The sequence below is a fragment of the Danio rerio genome, chromosome 7 (assembly GCF_049306965.1).
Source record: "Danio rerio strain Tuebingen ecotype United States chromosome 7, GRCz12tu, whole genome shotgun sequence".
NCBI lineage: Eukaryota > Metazoa > Chordata > Actinopteri > Cypriniformes > Danionidae > Danio > Danio rerio.
In genome coordinates, this window is record NC_133182.1 from 44,288,776 (window position 1) to 44,302,568 (window position 13,793).

The 13,793-nt window shown below is 35.3% G+C and overlaps 1 long non-coding RNA gene across 2 annotated transcripts; it reads right to left on the reverse strand.

The window, feature by feature from the left end:
• Positions 1-9,749: 9,749 nt before the first annotated feature.
• On the reverse strand, positions 9,750-12,786 carry LOC137496201 (uncharacterized). 2 transcript variants are annotated; one of them, XR_011016356.2, is made up of 5 exons: positions 12,530-12,786; positions 11,702-11,818; positions 11,568-11,609; positions 11,161-11,247; positions 9,750-10,776 (listed from the first exon to the last, which is right to left on the reverse strand). It is a non-coding gene; the product is annotated as an uncharacterized lncRNA (long non-coding RNA). The 2 variants fall into 2 exon arrangements; XR_012383496.1 differs by having other exon boundaries at positions 10,227-10,776; positions 11,117-11,247.
• Between the last annotated feature and the right edge of the window lie 1,007 nt (positions 12,787-13,793).

The window sequence follows — 13,793 nt, forward strand, 5'->3', positions numbered from 1 at the left end:
TATAAATATATAAGGTTATAGTCACTAATAAAATAAATTAAGTTATACATATTAATAAAACATAAGCAATCTGCACCCTCGAAATGAAAGTACAAAGATTGCCACCTGGTGGTGCAAAGAGAAAACTTATTGATATGAACTTTTAAGATCGCTTTAGTACAAATTGTGTATAATAGAAATGCACAATATGTGACTTTTTTTAAAGCAATAATAAATTTCAGCAGTCATAAACATGTTTTGATAGTTAATATGCCGGTGATTTGAGGCTTCACAAAAGTTGCAGACGCCTTTACCAATATGAAAACGCTTTTGTAAACAACCAGTTATTCTTTACACCGATTAAAAAACGGCTACTATAATAAAGAAAATCTTTTCTAAATGTGGAACTAAATACATTGATTTGCATTGAAATACATGATGAATACACTTGACACATGAAAGTTTAAAGCCTGCAGCTCACAACAAATGTGGAAGGTTATTGCGTGTCATATTTAACAAGCCGTTTACTGCTAATTTGATGTAATTTTGCTCACATGGATAATTGAATATTAATCAGATGATGTCATTACGCTGCTGTACCGTCAGCCAATCGATGCATTGCTGATAATGATTTCGAGGATCGATAGATCTGTCCTTCACAACACACGCAGCGATCTCAGATCAGTTTATCCAGACATTCTAATCTGATTCGCGAACTTGTTTGAAGAACCAAATTAGCGAGAGATCAGTTATCAAGATTAAAAGATCCGGGATCTGCCAAATAATCTTAGATCATTTAAGCGAGGTACGAAGAACGGACCCCTGATCCTGTTTAGCTGAATGGCATAAAAAACATCAATCTACGTGTTTCCTTACATTTCCTACATCAGTAACTGCTTGTTTTATAGTAAAGTCCTTTATTCAATAACATTGACCAAACAAAACTATATTGCTATATTATAAATACAGCAATTTATAACAGAGACAGACCTGCTACTGGGATACTGATTTGCCTGTTCTGTCTCTTTCGCCACCTTTTGGTGGTATAATGTAATATCAACTGCCAAATTTTTTTTGTTAATTAAATAATACTTCAATTTATATCAAATGTCATTTACTGAACAATAACATGTAAAAAACAGCGTAAATCAGCCAAAAGAATAACAACCAATTTTAATTCAGCAAAAAAATGTAATAACCTAAATAATTTAACATTGAGGTCAAGTAAATACCTTTAACTGATGACTGTGACCAAACATTATCTTTCAATTTGGACTAAACAAATTACTTTTCACAATCGACTTCTTATCTTGAATAAGAAGTCCGGAGAGTGTTTTTGGCGGACAATGAGAGGCTATAATGCCAATGTCGTCACTTAAAAAGTCTTGAAAGTAGCCTACATTATGTGGTCAAACTGCCCCAGTATTTGTCAAACTGAAGTGATTTTAGTCCTCCACTTGGTACTCAATGCAGATGGAGTGATACAAATGGGTGAAGAGGCTGAAACACTTGTGATACTAGCAGAATATTGTATGACAATCAGCCAATAAGATTCAAGAACCAGCTTTAACATGTTCTCAAGTGTTCGCGTGGGTTTCCTCCAGGTGCTCCGGTTTCCCCCACAGTCCAAAGACATGCAATATAGGTATGAATAAGTGTGTATAGATGTTTCCCAGTTCCGCTGTGTAAAGCATATGTTGGAAGTTGGCAGATCATTCCACTGTGGTGATCCCTGATGAATAAATGCAAGGCCGGTGTCTTGCATATTTTAATTCCAACCCCAGTTAACACACCCAAATCAGCCAATCAAGCTGTTTTTAGATATACTAGAAACTTAGGGGGATATGTTGAAGGAAGTTGGAGCTAAACTCTGCAGGACGCCACCCCTCCAGGAGTGAGTTTGTACACTCCTGGACTAAACCGAAAGAAAATGATTGACTAAATGAATGAATGAATTGCAAATTTACTTAAGAATCTGAATGACTGAGAAAAATCTCAACAATGTATCTGCTTATTTCTTCTCGTCTCTTGTCTCATTTTGCCACAAACATCCTTTGCACTTGTCAAACAGCTCAAGGGGCTCAAAGAAAAAAAAATGAAGGGAAAAAATAAATAAATAAATAAATCAAATCCCTAATGAGAAGAAGGAATCAGGCGGTAGGGAGACAGAATAATAATGTGTCATTTACAAATGATGAAACAGCTAAGATGCTTGTGTGGGGGTAGAAAGTGTCTCGTTTCGCCCCAGGAATCTGACAGCATTGTCATGCAAGAGTCCCAGCGTAAGTTCAGTACTAGAGAAGAACTTCCCAGAAAAACAAGCTGGCATCACATGCAGGTTAACCTTGTGCCTCCTGTTTGTGTTGCACTAATTTGGTCATCACGAGGCTCAGTGTGGTGCCGTGGTGCTAATTACTGAAAGACTGATGGGACGAGTACCTGAGGCTTTAGGCTCACTGTCTCTGTCTCCATGATTGAGGGGTTTTTACACAAGCTACAGCTTCCCTTTCCACAGTTCCAAAGCAAATTGGTATAATTTGGTGAAAATGAGATCATCTGGAGTATTGGGGGAAAGAAAAATCAAGATAAATGTATACACAGACAGAAAGACAGACAGACAGACAGACAGACAGACAGACAGACAGACAGACAGACAGACAGACAGACATACAGACAGACAGACAGACAGACAGACAGACAGACAGACAGACAGACAGACAGACAGATAGATAGATAGATAGATAGATAGATAGATAGATAGATAGATAGATAGATAGATAGATAGATAGATAGATAGATAGATAGATAGATAGATGTGAAACTAATGTGGTTGTGCAATACTTATGTAATAAGTATATTAAATATATAGTTTGCCCCTCAAACAAGAAAACAGTCATTAATTACACACCCTCATTTTCATCCACACCCGTAAGGCCTTCATTCTTCAGAACACAAATTAAGATACTCCTGATGACTATCTATCCATGTTCTATCTATGAATGGAGAGTTGGAGAGCTCTCAGATTTTCATCAAAAATATCTTAATTTGTGCTCCGAAGATTAATGAAGGTCTCATGGGTTTGAAACATCATTAGGACAAGTAATTAATGACAGAATTATATTTTGGGCTGAACTATCTCTTTAATATATTAGTATTGTACTTCTGATGTGTTGAACTATTTCGGTCACGCCTTACAATAAGGTTCCATCAGTTGGTGTTAGTTAATGTACTGTATTTACTAACACAATTAAGCTAATACTGAACCGTACTTAAAGTATGTATTAATCATAGTTCAACATTTACTGAAACATTCTTAAAATCCAAATTAAAGGTTCACTGTAAAAAAATGCAGGGTTCAACACAATTAATTCATGTTGTCTCAACACAGATTAAGTTAACTTTACACTTTTTACAAATTTATGTGGATTAAAGACAAAAAAATTTTCTCCCGATGAAGAATTGGGTTGTTTCAGCTTATTTTAAATAAGCAAGCACAAAAACTACCAATAAACAACTTGATTTTCATTAACTAACATTAAACAAAGATGAAAAAAATATGGTATTTAATGTGATTGTATGGGATGACTTCAGTCCAGTGTATTTGAACAAGTGCTGGATAACCATGCGAGTTTGAAGAGATGCAGAAACCTCAAATGGCCATTTTTTTCAGCCTCATGTTTATCTTGAGTTATTTCACTTTCAAGACAATTAAAATTACTTATTCTTTGCCATAAAAGTTAAATTACTGAACCTTTACATGAGCTTGGTCAAAATGTATATTTTAGAAGAAAATTTCGGACAGCATTAGAGGTTTTTCTTCATTCGTAGAGCGCAATGAAGGGCACAATAACATAATGGACATTTAGGATCATTCAAATGGCCTTAATTAGAAAATGGAAAACATAGCTGTATAGCTGGGAAAGAAAATAAAAATCACATAAACTAAATATAATTCAGACAAGCAGGCAGGCAGGCAGGCAGGCAGGCAGGCAGGCAGGCAGGCAGGAAGGCAGGCAGGCAGGCAGGCAGGCAGGCAGGCAGGCAGGCAGGCAGGCAGACAGACAGATAGATAGATAGATACTGTAGATAGACAGATACTGTAGATAGATCTGTGTAGTGTTGGCTTACATCTTGTTCTTGTAAATAAATACAAATTAATGCAGAATCCCAAGATCACATCTGTTCCACAAAAATATCCTAATACTTTGCACCAGAAGCTATTTACATTCTAAGTTAAGCAAGGAAATGACATTGGAAAACAAATTTTTCAAATCATTTCAGAAGCATTGCGTTTTCATTGTCATGTTGTAATTCTTCTTTTCAGAGGTTAAAAGATGATAGAGATTTTTGATGAGGGTTTTATGAGGGGACTTGATAGAATTCCTCATTCTTTTGAAATGTATCTGGTAATCCTATCACATAAAGGTTGAGTGGAATGTTTTTCCTTAATTGAACTTTTGGAGCATGACCATTCAGTCTATAACTGTGATGCTTTTTCATCTGTGGAGAGCCGGAGCAATGATGAACGATGAAGCAGAATTAAGAGTGCAGGTTTAACGATGCAGGGCTGAATTCAGTTCTGCCACATTATTAGTATGTGGTATTTCATCAGACATCCCATTCCATCTGCATTATACACACACTATCAAAATTTTGGGGTTGGCATTTAAAAAAAAAATGTTTTTGAAAGTCTGTTAATAAAGTAAAACTACAGTAATAAAGTAAAATATCGTAACAATTTAAGATGAATCTTTCTGTTGAAATATTTTTTGAAATGTAATGTAAAACATTCATAGGGAAATCTGGATTTTTATCAGAGATTACTCCAGTCTTCGGGATCATTTCAGTGCTCAGGAAACATGAAAAACAAATTGAATAATGTTTAATATTACACTGTTTAAAATGCATTTTATTGATAATCAGTTTAATTAGTCTTTTGATTAAAAAATTGCTTTTAAAAACAAATTTACAAAGAAAAAAAAGTCATCACTCTTTTATTTTTATAATTAATATTACTCTATATTATTAATACCCAATATTAAAAACAAGAAATAGAAACTGAAAGATGGGACCTTGAAATTAAACTATTTTTTAAGACACATTTATTGTGTTTTATGAAAAAAAAAAAAAAAAATTAGTCTGAAAGTGTTACAGAAAGAACCTGAAGCAGAAACGTTATAGAACAACAGTTTAAAGATGGCAGATATAGTAAAGGCAGATGGATTTAGTTTGGCATTGGGATGATGGATCGGACTGTGGCAGATAGTGGTGCACTCAGAATCACACACAAGGACCAGACAAAGATCAGATGGGGAAACCAGTAGCGATGGAAATGATGGACACAGGAATACTTTGAAGGTAAGTTTGAGGATCTTGAAATGAACCAGAGACTGAGAGTTGAATCATCATCTCACACACGCACACACACACACACACACACACACACACACACACACACACACACACACACACACACACACACACACACAAGAAAATGATGGGGATCAGATTTGGAACTAGAAGGTAACAACACTAGAAGGAACACAGGAGGTAACAGAAATGATAACAGTAAATAAATTTTAGAACAGATGTAAATACACTGACCATGTAGGAAGGATTGGTCCTTCTGGTTGTCGACAAGGCCAGACACTGAGTGAAGTGAGAGTGCACTTTTTATGGGACTGTGGTGATGTATAGTGATGCAGGGCAGATGTAAAATTGATTAGTGCACAGGTGTTGGGGCTCAAGGTGATAGAGTGGAGGGGGAGCTCCAGTCCAGTCTTAAGCCTGGTTTATACTTCTGCGTCAATTGACCGGCGTAACTCACAGCGCAGGCAACGCGCGCAGCTGTGCATTTATACTTCTGCACGCTGTCTCTGTTGGTCTGCATTAACACTTCCGAAACGCTAGTTGGCAGTGAGGTGTAAATGTTCCTCTGTGTCGAGTTTCTTCGCTACTTTGCTTTTCCTGAACACTTCCTGGTTGTACAAGTGACTCAAACTCGCTCATTTTGAGGCAGGAACCGGCGGACGTGCAGCAACTTTAACTATGAGGTAAACACAAAACAAAACTTTCCATCAGGAGCTCCTTCTCGGGACTCCACACTTGTAAGCAATCGCTCCATTTGGCTCGCGTACAGCTCGCGCCATTGCGTGGCTCTTGGTCCCGCCCAGACTTGTTAGCGCTACCAAGCCGACCAATCACAGAGCTTGCGCTACGCGTCGTTGCGACGTGTAGTTACAATTTTTGAGAGGGGCACATCAGTGACGCCGACGGCCACGGCGAAGGGCTATGCGTCAGCTTTTAAGCTGCAGTCAAATTGGACTTGTCTCCCCATAGACTTCCATTCTGAGGCACGCGAATGGGTCAGACCGGAAACGCAAGGTCATGCGTCAAGTTTCGTAGGTTGCTGCGGTGCAAAGTTCAAGCTTCTTGAACTCTGACCTGCGAAATCGCATCACTTGACTGCGTGAGAGCAGTTGAGGATCAAAACATGACCTCTCTGGACAGAAATGTAAAACATGGAGCAAATCGCTCCAATAATAATAAAATCACTCTAATAATAATAATAATAATAATAATAATAATAATAATTATTATTATTATTATTATTATTATTATTATTATTATTATTATTATTATGAATGACTGGACTAAAATTTTATTTGAAAATAGATACAATAAGTAATAAATAAATATATAATAAATAAGTGTTTAACAATTTAAATCTTTTTTTTTTACATTTAATATATGCAACCTTGAAAAAAAAAAAAACTTTAACAAGTAGTATTTATAGGCATGTATTGATGTAAAAATGCAACTACTGTACTTTACCTGAAAATAAAAATATTTTGAAGCAATTTAAGTTTTTACCATCCCTCTTGATGCATTTAAGCCATCCCTGGTTGATAAAAGGTGATAAAAGTATGCATTTCTTATTAATTGGAATATTTTATACATATACATACTCAAAGAAAAAAGAAAGTATGAAAGGTTGTAGGCCTATGGTAAAGTATACAAATCATCTTTCTCCATCCAGAATACAGTTTTGATTATGGCTGGATCTGCTACATTTGCTGTATAGTCATAATGTATACTGTATTATGCGACTGTCTATAATTTTATCAGATTGCTTTATGTCTAATGGTGATAATGTCAAGTAAACAAAACAAACTGAATGACCTTTCTGGAGAGTGCAAATAAATGTTCTTCATACTTCAAAGTGATTTTAAATTTAGACGTATGTGTGGCAAACTTGAAACTTTGATATTGGGATATTGATCACAAATCAAACTTACAAATGACATCCTTCAAACATATTAGTATGTATGAAGCCTCCGCTTTCCAGGTGCTTTTTCAAAAAGCTAATTGACGGGAAAGGGCTTAAGATGTGAGGTGTGAATAATACGGTTATAAATTATATACCAGAATAAACTGCACGTCAAAGGCTCATCGTTCCTCACTATTTTCTCCTGTTCAACTCTCCGCTCTATACTTTCTAGTCTCTCTGTTATTCAGAGCAATATATGTGCTTTTCATGTCTTTGTTATACTCAAACTACATGAAGTATACTGAGCATAAGCCTGTAATCTCTGCTGTCATGATGGATCTGATCTGAAACACGGTGAAATTCTCCGACTAATAGCGTACATTTTATCTTATGAGAATTGTTATGACTGGACGACCAATTATATATTGTGAACACTTATAGGCTTCATCCGTCATGACCGGGATTGTTTGTAATGTATATTCTGCGCTAATTCTCGTGTAGCAGATGAGCCGTGGAGAGAGAAGTCCATAAAATGTCCTCATTATTGTTGTAGTAGTCATTAAATGCTGCGGGAAGACGAATGGCAGTGACACTCGCCCTGCAGCTCTTCAGAAGAGAAATTGCTTCATCTCTATCATGCCTCACACATCAACTATAAGAACTGTGCAATCTGGAGGTGTTTGGAAAACCCACTTAGTGAGTGCTGGATCCTCCTCGGGTGCTATAGGTTTAAGACATAATCATATAGCGAATAAAAGAGCAGCGTTTGAGTAATTTAATTTTGGTTTCTTTCTTTCTTTTTTTTCAGAAGAGAAATGAAGTGGAATAATGGGAAGAGATGGCTTGAACAGCGACAATAAACAGTAGAAAGCTGAAGCAACATCCTTTTGTTGACTTGAGAATAATGTATGAGAATTCTGTCATTATTTACTCATTCTTTCTTTTCCAGACCTTAAAATTAGATTTATATTGATATTTAAAAAGGCTAAATTATCTCAAAATGATGCCAAGTTGCATGCCATATATTCCAAATGTTCCAGGAATATACTGTATGTCAGTGTTTGGTGAAAAACAAACTTAACTGAGATGGCAAAACTACACACATCTTTTACTTAAGTAGCAGCATAGATACAGATAGCTTCACAGTAAAGAAAAAAAAGGTGATTTAACTGAAAATTGCACTTAGAGCTTGCTTGAAAGCTTTTTTTTTGAGTCCTAAAGCTGTTTGCCTTAAAATTTTAAGTTGAGTCAAGTTAAGTTGATTTTTTTTACAGTGTTCTTTCTTTTCAAACAAAAGCAAACGCATCCGTGATCTGCATCCGTGAGTTTTTGTTTTTTCCATAAGATTATGAATGTTTTATCATGTGTCTTTAATTGGTTTTACATGATTTTTTTTCTACTCAAAGTGACAGGATGCAGCTAAAGTAAGTGTCTTAAACCAACTTTGTATGGTTTCACATGAATTGAATGATTGATCTTTTTGTGTGATCAGTCTTTTTTTTTACATAATAATTATATTATTGTTTTACTATAGGGCAACTAATTAAACTAATTTAAAATATTTATAATTTCATTAGTCAATGCATAAAGTAGCCTATTCATAAAGCGTGTTTAATTGATCTGGTGCTTGTAATTAGACGTTTATGTTTTTGTAAATTATGAAAATTGTGCTAGCTTTTACAGTATTAGATTGAAAGACCAGATAAAGCCAATATAAGCCCAGAGACCCTCCCTTATCAAGAGTAGTGGCTGAAAAGTGGTCAAAACTGGAAAAATAGCTACACTGTCATGGGTCAGGTTCGATCAGAACTTATGTTACTCAATCTGTTGTATGTTTCAGCTGTTGCTTCTCACAATAAGCGCTGGCACACATGCATTACTCGCCAGTTGCTATTTGATCCAATTTACCTTTCCAATTATACTTGCCCTGTCTTGTTACCCTTTGTCAGATTATGATGTTCATTACACCTTACGGACGATCTGCAATGCTTTCATACTTCTGTCTAGTCCTGTATTATTGTTTTATTATTGTATTATTTATCATTTTACTTTTGCTTACCTGTGATCTGCGCAGTCATCTTGCTGTAGGATTCCAGCTCCTGCGCTCGCCAGCTCCAGTGATAACTCCACAGCCTTTGTTCTTCTTCATGTTCAATAAAGGACTTATTTGAACATTATTCCTTTCTGTTTTTTTTTGTCTGAGCCTGACACACACATGATATCTCTACACTGTTAGACATTTCAAAGGGTTTTTACAGTAACTTAATGGCAACACTGTTGCCAGTAAGTTACTGTATTTTAGATTTACAGTATACAACTGTAAATCCGTTTACAGCATGTTACCGTAGTGTCTAAAAATGGTTAACTACTGTAAAAACCTAAGTTAACAGTTAGCTACTGTAAACCTTTTAATTTTGTCCTAATTATTTTATAATATAATTTTATTAATATTATTTTAATACTATAGACATAAAAAAGACACAATTACAAAATATTAACAAAATAAACACTCTTTATTTAAAACATTGGAGATGCTTAAAACAAGCTTAAAAATGTGTAAAAACATTACATTTCAATCATTCAAAATATTTTATTTTAAGAAAAAAAACATTGAAAATGACAAAGCACATTAACATACATGTACAAAACTAATGTAAGTGTCTGACCTGCATATTGTTGAGAAAAAAAACCCAATTGTACTAAGTACTACTGACATTAAACCAGAAACAATTACAAAATATTCCATTCTTTAAAACATTAATAATGCTTAAAGCATTTAAGGAAAATGTGTGAAAATTACATTAAGCAATAAAATCAACACATTAAAAATAAATAAATCACACAAAGCACTAGAACATACATGTACAATAAAAATTTAAACTTCTGAATTGCATATTGTTGGAAAAATAAATATTTGTAACTATTAGCCGACTCAACCCAACTTTAAAAACCCAAGCCGACTCAACCCAACCAGAAACAACCCAACTTTAAAATATTACTAATTCTGGTGTCAAATGCTCAACAAGGTCTGAATTCACATGTTCAAATGCAATTCATCTTTATTTCTATTGCACTTTTACAATGTAGATCAATGATGTCAAAGCAGCTTAACATAGAAGTTCTTATAAATTGAAGCTGCTTCAGTCCAGTTTTCAGAATTGAAGCAGTAAATGTCTCTGCTGAAAGTCCAAACACTGAAGAGCAAATACACCGATCCACCAATCGTAGCCAAGCAATCCAGTGGCGACAGTGGCATGGAACAAACTTCACCAACTGACGAAAATGTAGAATAAAATCCCTTGAGAGATACCAGGCTCAGTTGGGCACGACCAGTTCTCCTCTAGCCAAACTTGTGCAAGGCCGCAGTCTAGGCACCGGAGGCTTGAAAGTTCACCAGCGGGTGGTCAGGCTGGCCCATTGGATCAATGCGGAAACTCATTGATCACGTGTGTCTTTTAGGATTCACTCCTCCATGACCACCACAGCATCTGGTCAGGATTTGGCCCAGTTCAGGATTATGAAGAACTCTGGATAAGGACAAACAGACTAACATAAGCATAGAAGAAGCTTGTTTAAAAAAAATAAATCATATACTGGTTAATTATTTTGAAGCATGGCAGCTAGGTTGGGCTAGTTTTCAGCTGGTACTGAGCAACTGGCTCCTGCTCATAACCTGCTCACTACCATGTTAAAAAGATAACTAACCAGAATGTCCTGTTTATTTTTTTCCCTAACAAGGTTTTACAAAAACATTGTAGCATTTGTGATGGGTTGATTCACTGCAGGACAGATTAGACTATTTGTTTTATGTATTCCTAATAAACTAAAACTGACTGAATACTGATAAAACTATTGAGAGTGTCTCACCTAATCCAAGTTCTCAGTTAGCTGGTGAAAGAAGGATAACTCACTGTTGTTCATGGTTGTCATTCTCTTCACTACTTCTCCTGTCTTCTTCTGGCTCACTCTGGTTGTTGCTGTGCATTTTGTTTCATCCTCTGGAATTATTTATACAAAAAATTTTATTATTTTATTTATTACAAAATATTTAGGCAACATGAAATGGGGAAAAAGACATTTAATACATAGACAAATGCATGTATCCCAATACTAATTATTGTATTTTGAAATGTCTGACCCATGACAGACCTCAATCTGCTCAAAAATATTATAAACAAAGATGAAAAAAACCCTACTAAATGGTTTAATAAAAAAGGGAAAAAGATTTTTTTATTTAGCTAGCAACTAAACATGTGACACATTTTGTATTAAAAGTAACGTTACTATATTGAGAAACAAATAGATGTACAGTACTTACTGTTGTATGAGGTCCAGTTTGCACAGGCAGGCTCCCAGTATTCTATATTGAGACCATAAAAAAGCCAAAAATACAGGTAAGAATACCATGCTACAATCCACAACCTCCACACAACTTTTTTTTTATTTGTTTACCTTGGTTGCTTACTGGTCTTGCTTATTTTTTAAGCATAAGGCTGTGCTGATCAAGATGTTCCTCCGAAATGCTGTTTGTTTCTTCAGACAATACCTGCTGCTGTGCCAGTGCCATATCTAAACAGAAAAAAATATAATGGTAACAATTATGTTAAACCAAATGTCAAGAGTTGTGATAAAAAAATAATTAGCAAACAATAAATAGCAAAAAGGTGGTTATTAGCATAATGCATAGAGGTAAAATTGGTTTTATATTAGCAGATTCAGACTTCCCCCTTAATAATTTAATTTCATAAAAGTATTATTTGCAAACTCTAAATAGCGAAATCATTTTAGCAGCTAATGACTATCAAAGTACAACATGCTCACGGTCAAATAAACAGTGTTAATGTTGATTTCAAGTCATACTGGCATGCTAATTCTGATCGAATATTTAAAGTAACATGGTAAACAGTATAGAGTCTTCTAAATGAACGAATGTGCGAATATAAAACCAACTTTACCTCTATGCATATTGTATAGATTTACGTTAACGTTCTTATAGGTTACGTCGCGATGTTATTTTCTCAAGCTAACGTTATAAGTTACTCTAAACCAGAGAAAAATAAGTTCACAACATCTAATATATATAGTATAAATCAATATAAGTTAAACGTTGCACGTTAAAATGAGTTTGAGTCCAATTCAGTATAAACTTAGCTCAGTTTAGCTAACAGTTAACATTACCATTTTAAGATCGCTTCAGCCAATGTTGCCGAGCAAACAAATGCTAATAGAGGTGCTCAAATCAATGTCGAGTGTTGTCAGCACATACAGACGCGCTTTTACCTGGATTATTTGTTGGTCTTTCATTTCGTTGGACCGTTGTCTCGTGCTAAGTGTCCTCCAAAACTGTCTGCATACATCTGGTTCCCTCCTAAACCAAAACCCGCTGCAACACCGGTTCCTATGTAAATAAATAAAAAGATGACGAGAACAATGGCTAATAGTCATAAACAGTCTTATTTAAAGTAATAGTAGTGTTAATGTAATAAATTAAATAAAGGTAACATCTTAATAGATGATATATTTCTCAAATGGGCGAAATAACGCCAAGCCAGAGAAAATAATAATAGCCAACTTTATGCTTTACTTTGTTCTATTCTCGTCCACAAAACATTCTGTAAAATGAAACACTGCCTCAGCTTACCAGAGTAAAGTTTGTTAAATCCAGTATGTTCTTCAGGCACACTAATAAATTGTCCTCCAGAATTGCTCCAGGGTCCTCAGGCAAAATGTGGTGCATAGTCGAATCGCCGCAAGGTGGCGTTGAAGCAGTTGTGGAAAATACAGTATAATACACGAATTTTTACAAATACAGTACATCGCTGTATATGTTGTTCGACGTCACACTAAATTCCCATAATGCAACGGTAAATACAGTTATTTACCGTAAAAGGAATTTGCAGTATTACACTGGGTGAAATACAGTAAATAACTGTGTAATTTACAGAAATGTCTAACAGTGTAGCTTGCACTCTCTGTTCGCCCGCACTGCTGATTCAGTGTGAGTATAGAAGATTAAAAATGTCATAACTTCAATCAACAAAATTCTGTCAACTATTGCCACTGCAAAGAGCAAAACTAGATTTCAATTGTCTATAACTTAGCAAATGATCTTGGAATAAGTGGGGTAATCAACAGCTTGCTGTGCTTTAAGAATTTTAAAATGAAAGTTGGAAGGTTCTTTGCCTGCATGTCGTGCATTTAAAATCCTTTACCCATGGCAAGTTGTTAATTATGCCTTACTTAACTAATGCATTACTAACACATTAATACATTTAGTTATCATTTTAATACAAAGATTAAATATAGCTTAACAGATTTGTTGTTCATATCTAATGCATTAATTAATAATAAAGGGTCTACTCACACTATACTATCCGTACCGTGCCCAGGCCCGTTTCCCGGATTGTTTAAGAAGTGTGAGTGCACTGAATCGGGCCTGAAGTCTGGCCCTGGCCTGGTTGGAAGAGGTGTGTCTGAGCGCTGTTCACTTGGGCTTTGGCGCGGTATGCTTGTTTATGAGTGCAAAACTTGCCAAAGCCCGAAA